The sequence below is a fragment of the Pteronotus mesoamericanus genome, unplaced genomic scaffold (assembly GCF_021234165.1).
Source record: "Pteronotus mesoamericanus isolate MK-2021 breed Mesoamerican mustached bat unplaced genomic scaffold, CSHL_Meso_final scaffold_83, whole genome shotgun sequence".
NCBI lineage: Eukaryota > Metazoa > Chordata > Mammalia > Chiroptera > Mormoopidae > Pteronotus > Pteronotus mesoamericanus.
The window spans coordinates 1,694,831-1,704,423 of record NW_026555328.1 but is presented as its reverse complement, the minus strand read 5'-3'; positions in this window follow the sequence as shown (position 1 = coordinate 1,704,423).

Sequence of the window (9,593 nt, the reverse complement as noted above, 5' to 3'; positions counted from 1 at the left end):
AAGGAAGGGAGGTGGGAACGGAGGTGGGTCATTGAACAAGGAAAGGCTAGTCTCTTCAGACAGGTTAAGGGGGACCATTTTAATAGCTAGGAAGGCTCAGGGTTCGAGATTATCAACTGCTTTGAGTGTGCTCAAATGTTGCTGTTTGAGTCCTCATCAGAGTTCAATATTCTCAGTTTGAGAAACAACTGAATTGAACCTTTTAATTTTTCTAACCCCTCTCTCCAAACATATAAATTAGAGACTTCTTTTCTGTTGACTGTGTGAACTCAAATTATTTTTTATTTGTATGTGGCCCTCGATGGAATAAAAGTCCTACAGCTATGTACCAAGTCATGCTATTCATGGCAATTCATAGCAGGTGATTTTTTTTGTTTGCTTGTTTTTGTTTCTTTTAATTTTGGGGAAATGCCTTATATCTAATACCTCTCTCCTAGAGGAAGATGGAAGGTTACTATGGAAAAAAATGGATTAATGATTGAGGGATATGATTGACCACATCAAGACATTTATGTGCAATTCAGATACAAAATACGTACATGTTTGATACATTCATTGTGTGTAGAGCTTCGTGTCATATTGTCATGTGTTCGAATATTGGATCAGTCTCTTATTAGCTCTAAAATTTGAACAACTTATTTAGCTTCTCTGAATTTCAGTTTCCTCTTCTGCAGCGGCAGGGGGCAGGGCTGTTGGATTTGGTGAGTTAACATACATAAAGCACCTCCAGTATTTACCACATAGAAGGGGCTTTATAAGGCTGAGTTCCCAGCCATTCAACATACTTCCGATGGGAGAAGTTCTGTGAAGAAATGGGACAGAGTATACGTATGCAATCCTGCTTCCTTCTGCAGATTAGGAGTTTATCCTTCCTATCGCTGCTACACTGACGTTGTTCCTTCCGTATTCCAGTAGAGAGCTTGACCAGCCTTGGGGGACTGGAGGAGCCGGCCACTGGGATGGAGTTTAATAAGCACTGTCTTCAGAGCGTTTGTATGTGCTCCACACCACCCCAGAGATCAATTAACTACAAATCTGGAAAGTTTGGTGCTACATTCGTTTGTCTTTCAGAAGAGGCCCCCAAGGGCAAAGGTGAGGAAAGATCTCCAAGGAGAGAGGACAAAAAAAAAAAAAACCTCTCTAAATTTTACCCTCCCCAACTTTGAAATACTTCCAAACTGACCCCAAATTAAGACATTGACAGATACCAAAAGAACTTCTTAAAAATTACATCCCTCCTCCTCTTCGCGTTTGGCTTTTCGCCTCACTCTTCTGCCCACAAACACATATTCCCTGCACCAAGCGGCAGCATCGTCCCACAAAACAAAAGGTCACCAGTTTGAGTCCTGGTCAGGGCACACGCCTAGGTTGCAGGTTCAGTCCCTTGTTAGGAGTATACTAGAGGCCACCACTGTTTCTCTCTCACATTGATATTTCCCTCTTTTTCTCCCTTCCTTCCCCTCTCTCTAAAAATAAATAAATTGTTTTAAAAAGTTTTTCACTTATTTATCTTCACTCTTCCTAGTTTCATACTATTTTAGGATGACTTCAAATAGGCAGGCACTATCCAAAATAAAGCAAGTTGCAAATCAGTGAAGAGTTATATGTTCTTTATATGGTCATTAGGAAATGCAGGTCTGTATATATTTGTATCCTTGGAATAGAAAAGATCTTTCTAAACTTAAAGCTAAAGGCAAAACCATAAAGAAAAAAAAGAACAGGTCTGACTACAATAGTGTTAAAATCCCTCTGGCAAACAAAACGTTAAAAAAAATAAAGGACAGATGTTTAACCAGGAAAAATGTGCACGTGACATATGGTAGACTATGTTTATGAAGCAAATGAATTAAAATTTTTATTTTTTATTAAGTTAAAATTTATATTAAATTAATTTTAACTTAATTTTAATTTATATTCACTTCATACTTACATATAAACTTTTAATGGTATGTATAACTGGGAAGGTGCTTTTTCTTATGAGCCTATCATCCTCTACTGAGTTTATACACATGCGGTTCCTCCACAGAAAAGACATTCTCCACTCCTGCCCTAAAGAATGTTACATAAGTGCACATTTTCCTGGCCTTGCATGTCTATTCCCTTCAGGAAGCTCAGAGAGTCCCAAACAAGATGGATGCAAAGAGGCCCGCTCCAAGACACATCCTAATTAAAATGCCAAAGTTTAAAGATTAAGAGAGAATCTTATAAGCAACAAGAGAAAAGCAGTTATCTACAGAGAGTGCCCATAAGACCGTCAGCTGATATCTCAAGAGAAACTTTGCAGGCAAGCAGGCCTGGCAAGAAATATCCACAGCCATGAAAAGCAGGGACCTGTGGCCAAGGTTGCCCTGCCCAGCAAAGCTATCACTTGGAATGGAAGGGCAGATAAAGAGCTTCCCACACAAGAAAAAACTAAAGGAGTTCATCCTCACCAAACCTTTATTATATGAAATTTTATAGGGACTTATTTAAGGCAAAGGAGATCAAAGATTAAACAATAAAACGGCCGTAAATACATATCTATCAACAACTGAATCTATGAAACAAACTAATCAAAAAGAAGAGACAGAATCATGGATATGGAGAGGGTTTGGATGGCGTCCAGATGGGAGGCGGTGTGGGGAGATGGGTGAAGAGGGGAGGGGATTAAGAGGTACATATTGGTAGTTACAGAACAGCCACGGGGATGGAAAGTAGAGCGCAGGAAATGGAGTAGCCAAAGAACTCGGCCCATGACCCACGGACATGAACAGTGGAGGCGGGGGGGCTGCCCGAGGGCGTGGGGGTGCTGCATGGAGGGGGGCCATGGGGGGAAATTGGGACAACTGTAATAAGATAATCAACAAAATAAAATTTTTAAAAAGTAAGGGCACATTTTCAACAGAACAAAACTAAAATATTCCAGGAAACTATGTGCCCTTTGAGCGCCGTCACCTGAGGGAAAGGTTGCAATGAGGGGAAAGGCCCATGATGTGAGGACTGCGGTGCGAAGCGTCCCTCTAGAGTACGAGCGTTAGTGCCCATCCGCTCCTCTGCAAATGGGTCCGTCACAGAACTTCATATACTAACATATGCAAAATATCCAGCACACACTTGGCAAACAGTAGAAACTCAGTAACTGGGAGACCCTCTGTGCTCACGGGTTTTCTGGAGGTGAAGCAGGCAAAGTGTAAGATGATCAAGTATTTATCGCATGCCACCTATTCCAGACATTCCTGTGTGTTTTCCTCACAGACCACAAAGGAAACTCAAACCGGGGCAACCCTGGGGCAACCCTGGGGCATCTCAGGGTCTGACCACCGGGATGTAGATTATCTCTGCCTCTAGAAAATTTAAAAGAGGAGGATGTATCTTTTACCCCCAGACAGCGATTACCTTATAAAGCTGTGCATTTTGGATTTCGCAAATCCTTCCTTCACAGACATACTCAAGCAGCAAATGAGGTGATTCTTCTACAAGGCTATAGAGAACCACCTCCCCAAACACACCGCTAACCATGGACCTTGAAAACCCCTTCTCTACTGTCCAAAGCAACGGATGCTCACAGGCACTAGAAACGAGTTTCTTAGAGATTACACTCCTCCCCTCAGTCTCGTTTTGTTTCCTCATTTCAAGTGTCTGTCCATAAACATGCACTTCCAGTTTATTCTCTTCGTCTCATTAGACAGCCACTTGAAGACCGGAAGGGGCTACATGTGCCTGATTAGACTGCATTCAAAGCAGAATAGAACAAAATATCCAGTAGTTAAAGAGCAGACCGGCGGGGGAGACGGGAAGGAGAGGGTGCAGTCCGCCTGCATTTTCTCTCTGTTTGTACCGTCCAGTCTTATTTCAGAGCCTTAGGGACCTAAGACTCCGCCAGATGTCAGGAGCCTTTTTTTTAGTATTTCTCCTCCTTGCGTGACTCTAGTCTTTCTGCCTTTTTATAAATTTCACCCCCATTCTTCCCTTTCTTTTCTGCTCCTCTGAGGGGTATCTTAAGCAATGTTTGAAGTTTTGCTCCCAGGAAGAGAAATTAGAAAAAGAAAAAGTTCCTCAGGAGGCTTCTTGGTCTCAACCCCGGCCCAAAGATTAGGAAGTGGCATATGTTCGAGACACGAGGGCGGTTCCTAACCTCCAAAAGTTTCCTTTATTTGCATGCTAATGTCTGGAATTCTACCACCTGAAACTCCTCCTTTAGTTTAAAGCTGGCCCTCTTTTAAAATACCAAATCTTCCCTTTTAAAAGAGGTTACTGTTTAAGTTTCGTAGTCATTTGAACTGTAAGGGTCTACAAAGTTAGAGGCTTAAAGAAGAAAGCCCCGACGTCGGGTTCCAGACCAGCAGAGGGCGCTCTCACAAACAAACTTCAGGAACCTCACAGTCTGACTTGGGTCTCTTTACATGACATTGACATAAATTTGGATCATTTCATTTTCACCGCACAGAGACCTGTCAAACCAAAACCGACAACCCAAATGGTCAAGCCTACAAATTGTAGGACATTTGAAACTGGCAGAAACTAATGCAGTGAGGTAATACGTGTAAAACATGCTGGGTCTTGACCACCAGTAACATCTTATCTGTTTTATTGGTTTTAGTATTATTATCTAATTGAAGGGTCATTCCCAAGACGCTCCCCACCATTCCCCCACAATATACATAAAGAAATTAACACTTATTGAGCGCCTGCTATTCAGAGAGCATCTTGCCAGACACTTCACGGTTGCCGTTTGGTCCTATCAGCACAGAGATATAACTCAGATGACCAAGGTTTTAATCCCAGCCCCAAAAGCTGCCAACTCTGACAATTTATGGATGTTACTTATGCTCTCACATCCTCATTCTCTAAACCTCCCAAGGAGATACTACTCTTTTAAAATTGATTGACATTTAATTTTCTTATCTAGTCTGCAAAATAGGTGTGGGCATTAAATCACATACATCTATGTCTTTTCTGTTATTTACAGCTCAAAGAAAGAACCCCCTCTTCCAAGTTCAGGGAGCCTCTACACCTTTTGCAGTATTTTGCAGTAAAATACTGAATTTGCAGTTCAGGGATTTCAATTATATAAAAAATCCCTGATGATAAACCATTCTGACTTGTTTCTGAAGTAACATTCAGTGTAGCATATCTTTGTTCCTTTTCTTCTGAAGCAAACTAGAAGAATGATGAACTAGAGTCCCTTGATTGACTTTTCAAGCCACTTGATCATGCAAATAAACACACCAATTGAAGGGCAGAGACTACTCTTTTTTTAAAGACCCAACTGTGTATTTAGAAAATGCATAGTTTTTGTAGAACAAGAAACCCACTTTCCATATAAAAACACACAGAGGTTATAAGTAATCCAATGGAGGAAGATAAACCAAAAGAAAGCTGGAGTGGATATACTAATTTGCGATAAAGCAGACCTCAGATCAAAAAGATTATCAGAGATAAAAGTAGGGTCTTTATAATGATAATAATAAAAGGGTCAATTCTCTGAGAAAACATGACAATCCTTAATATGTGTGCACTTAACAGAGCATCAAAATAAGCCAGGTAAAAGCTGATAGAAATAGGAAAAATAGACAAATCCACTATTATAGTTGGAGACTTTAACACCCCTCAGTCCGTAACTGACAGATCCAATGGGCAGAAAATCAGTACCTATGCAGTTGGATTGAATAGCAACATTAATCAACTGGATCTAATTGATACTTATATTTTATCCAACAACAGCAGAAGGTACACGCTTCTCGAGTTCACATGGAACATTCACCAACATAGACCACATTCTTGGCAATAAAACACACCTTCACAAATTATACAAAGTATGCTCTCGGACCACAGTGGAATACAAAGAAGCAACTGAAGGACAAATGGGAAAATCCCCTTATTTACACATGTTGCTTAGCAACTTCTTAATAACTCCCATGGCATCTGCAACTGTCATCTTCCTATTTGAAAATTATTTTTCCTACAAATACCTGGCACATTCCCATGCTGATTATTATATTATTAGACTTCCAGTTCAGCATCTCAGAGAGCAGTGTGGTCAGTGCGTGCGTTTGGGTGAAGAAGAACGGAGCCGAGAAGATGGGGAACGCTGCAGGCTCGCCTTTCTAACCCAAAGGTGGGTGAGCACAGCCTGAAGACACAACTGCAGGCAACTTTAGCTTAGCACACATATAATTATATACTTTCTATAGTTTTAGTCTTCAGTCCCTGAAAGGGAAAATATCCATGTGCAATTCTTGATGTATATGTCATATAGAACTGAAAGCCTTAGGCTGATTAAAATCTCCTGCCCTTCATGTAAAATACCAGGCTTCTCAAGACACATTCAAGTTAGAAAGTGATTTTTATTGTGTTGAAACCCATTCCATAAACTTTAACAGAGCACCTACAATGTTTAGGAAAATAATTGGCACCATTCTTTTCTTTAAAAATAATATTAAAAACTAGCTGGAGCAGGCAGAGAAATATACTTGCATAAATGACATTAGCATTACAGTGGTATTAATACCTTACATTTTGATAATGCTTTGAAGTTTACGATGTGCTTGCATATGAATTTTTGTTGATTTGTCAGCAAAAGTGAATAAGGGGGCAAAAGGGGGAGTTTGGGGTGAGGGTGGCGATGCAATAAAGGAGAAGAGGTACTTTGTTGGACAAATACTGCATATCAACCACTGGTCGTCCATTCATGTATTCATCATTCATCTTTTTGAAAAGAATTATTGACTAACTGATATGCGCTGGATAAGAGCTGGACATAGAATCTTGACCAGACAAAATCCCTGCCTTTAAGGGGTTAACATTTGGAGGAAGGAGCAGAAACAAGCTGACACATAATGACAGACCGTAAAAACTGCTAGGTCATAACAAGTAACTCCCCACTGCAAAGCAAGCCTTACGCACCCCATTCCATGGGAGAGGATTCTGGGGTGCATACAGGTTAAGCTGCTCAGGGTCACACAGCCCAACCTGAAAACGGTTGAACCTGAATTCAAAGGCTGTGTTCTTTTGAATGAGCTCCTTCTAGCTTGCTTATTTGCGAACATGCAACCCTGAAGTCACAAGAGAGGAGGGCCACCATCTGGTCCTGACCTGACATTGTGCCTGATAGTCTGCGACCTCTAGGGTGGCCGACCAGAGGAGAAAGGAGAATCATATGAAGTCAAAAGAAAAGCCAACAGTAAGTAGCTTCCATTTCCAGAGATCTGACTTGCCTGGTCCAGCCTCTCTACTGGCTGCCTTAATTATAGGTTAAAATTAGAAAATTCACATCGTTTGACCCTGTGAATCTATGTCTGGGCTTAGAGATGCAAACAAAAATACATTTACAAAATGTGGAGTGCAGCATTGTTTGAAAGCAGTAATTAGGACCCAACTAGCCAAACTGAAGAGGACAGTGTATAAATTTGGTGGTCCCTCACCTTCTGCACATTCTGCAAACCTGACTCCCAATGCCACTCCTTCACCCCTAGTTTTCATATTTCCTTTTCAAGCCCCGTCTCCTAAGACTGCTGCTGCGCTCTCCTGGCTAGTGCCTCATTCCGGCCGAGTCTTTATGGCCAATGCGTATTATCCGCCTTCCTGATGGCCATATACCTATGAAAACCAGTCTCTACCTTGGAAACTAATGTATTTACCCATCACATTCTAGAAAGGAGTAGGGAGATCTGACAGCAGCAACAACTAAACACATAAAATAAAACAATGAAATGCAAGTAAGAAACCGTTTAGAGACTATAGTTGAAAAAATACGAAGTAGGAAATAAAGCTTCACAGATGTTTTTAAGTGGATGAAAGACAAAAGAAAGAAAAATGTCCCCGTACATGGTCTTCACTGTCTACGGAAGGCACTTGGGCCTAGAACAAATGTCTTCCTTGGGGTCTCAAAGGAGGGAACTAAGTGGACCCTGTCCTCACTACAGTCATAAGGTGGGCTCTTCTCTGTAGACACCCTGGAGAGAAGACAATAACGGAATTCCAAAATTAGTGTAGCATTTACATAGCTTTCTGCCGTTTGTAACGTAGCAGTAGAAAAACTCTGAATTGCAGTTTTAGATAATGTGCTACTGAACGCTGAGATAGTAAAGTATGAGTCCCATTGAGGCCTATTTTTAAAAAAACACACACACACAACAAAACCTTACAGAGGAAATTCACTTTTCACAAAAATTAAATGGTTTTACTGATGAGAAAATCGAAGACATAGGAAAATCAACAGATTTTTATAAGAGGCTTTATGTATGTCTTCGCCCCTCAAATTAAACCATAAAATACACCCAACTATAACAGAACTGGAAAAAGAAACAGTAACAGATAAGTTGTTTGCAGGGTGATTTATTATGCTTTTATCTCAGAAACAAAGTGCTCTATTTTGTCCATCTAGTCTACTCTCTTCTTTCTTATCCTGTTTTCCTCAGATCTAATTCCATCGCTTCAAATACTAGGACTGTATCATTACTTTCTATTGTTGAACTGAATTTCAGTCACCTCAGCTGTCTGACATTTTAAAAATTATCTGGAATATGAGAGTCCTTAGACATATAGATGTCTCTGCTGAAAAGAGATTTGTCCTCTGATGACCACATACTTGATTTGAAAAGAACCTAGTTTGCTATAATACAGAAATAATAGAAAATCCCTGGAATTTGGGTCCATAATCCTGGTTAAAATTCTCTATCTTTCTATGAGCTCCACTATTTTAGATTCCTCTTACAAATGAGAATATTCAGCGTTAGTCTTTCTGCATCTGGCTTCTTTCATTTGGCATAACTGTCCTTCACTCATAAAAACAGAGGGCAGAATGGTGATTACCAGGTTCTGGGAGGAGAGGAAAATGAGGAAATGTTGGTCAAAGGGCACCAAGTTTCAGTTATACAGGATGAATAAATGTGACTATAGTTGACAATATTGTATACTTGAAATTTGTTTAAAGAGTAGGTCTTAAATATCCTCATGACAAAAAGATCACCAAAAAAAAATCTGAAAAAAAAGTTTTTAATTCTCCATCTTTCACCAATTTATAGACTGATTCTGGAAAAATCCTTCTCTTTTCAGTGCTGTAGTGAGGAGGGTTGGGTTAGGTCACCTCTGAGGTCCTGAAGCTTTAATGATCAGTTGGTCTGTGATACTTCCCTGTGCTTTGAGCAATGATTGAAGCTCTACATTCTACGAACAGCCCTGTGGGCACAAGTGAGGTCCTTGTGTCTCAGGTACCTGGAGGAGTACTTATGAGGGCCTGATCTAGCTCTTCCTTTGAAGGAGAAAGTGAGGATTAAATAAGCAGGCTACTTAATTAACTATTTAAACCTTGCCTATGCACTGTAATTCTGATAAACCACCATAAGCCTCAGACTCTCTGATCCAGCCAGTGGTACAGTAGAAAAACTTTTTAAAAAGTTATTCACCAGACACTTGCCTAAAATGATAAGACAGATTTTATTCAAGACAATGCAATAAGGGTGAAGACCACTGCAATGGAGGAAAGAGATTAGGCTCAACTCCAGATACAACAAAGACAAATGGGAATTTGTAGCCAAAGAACAGAGTGAGGGGGTCAGTGAAGGGAATCTAAAAGGAATTCTTGCTAAAGACAAGGCAAGAACTTAGACACA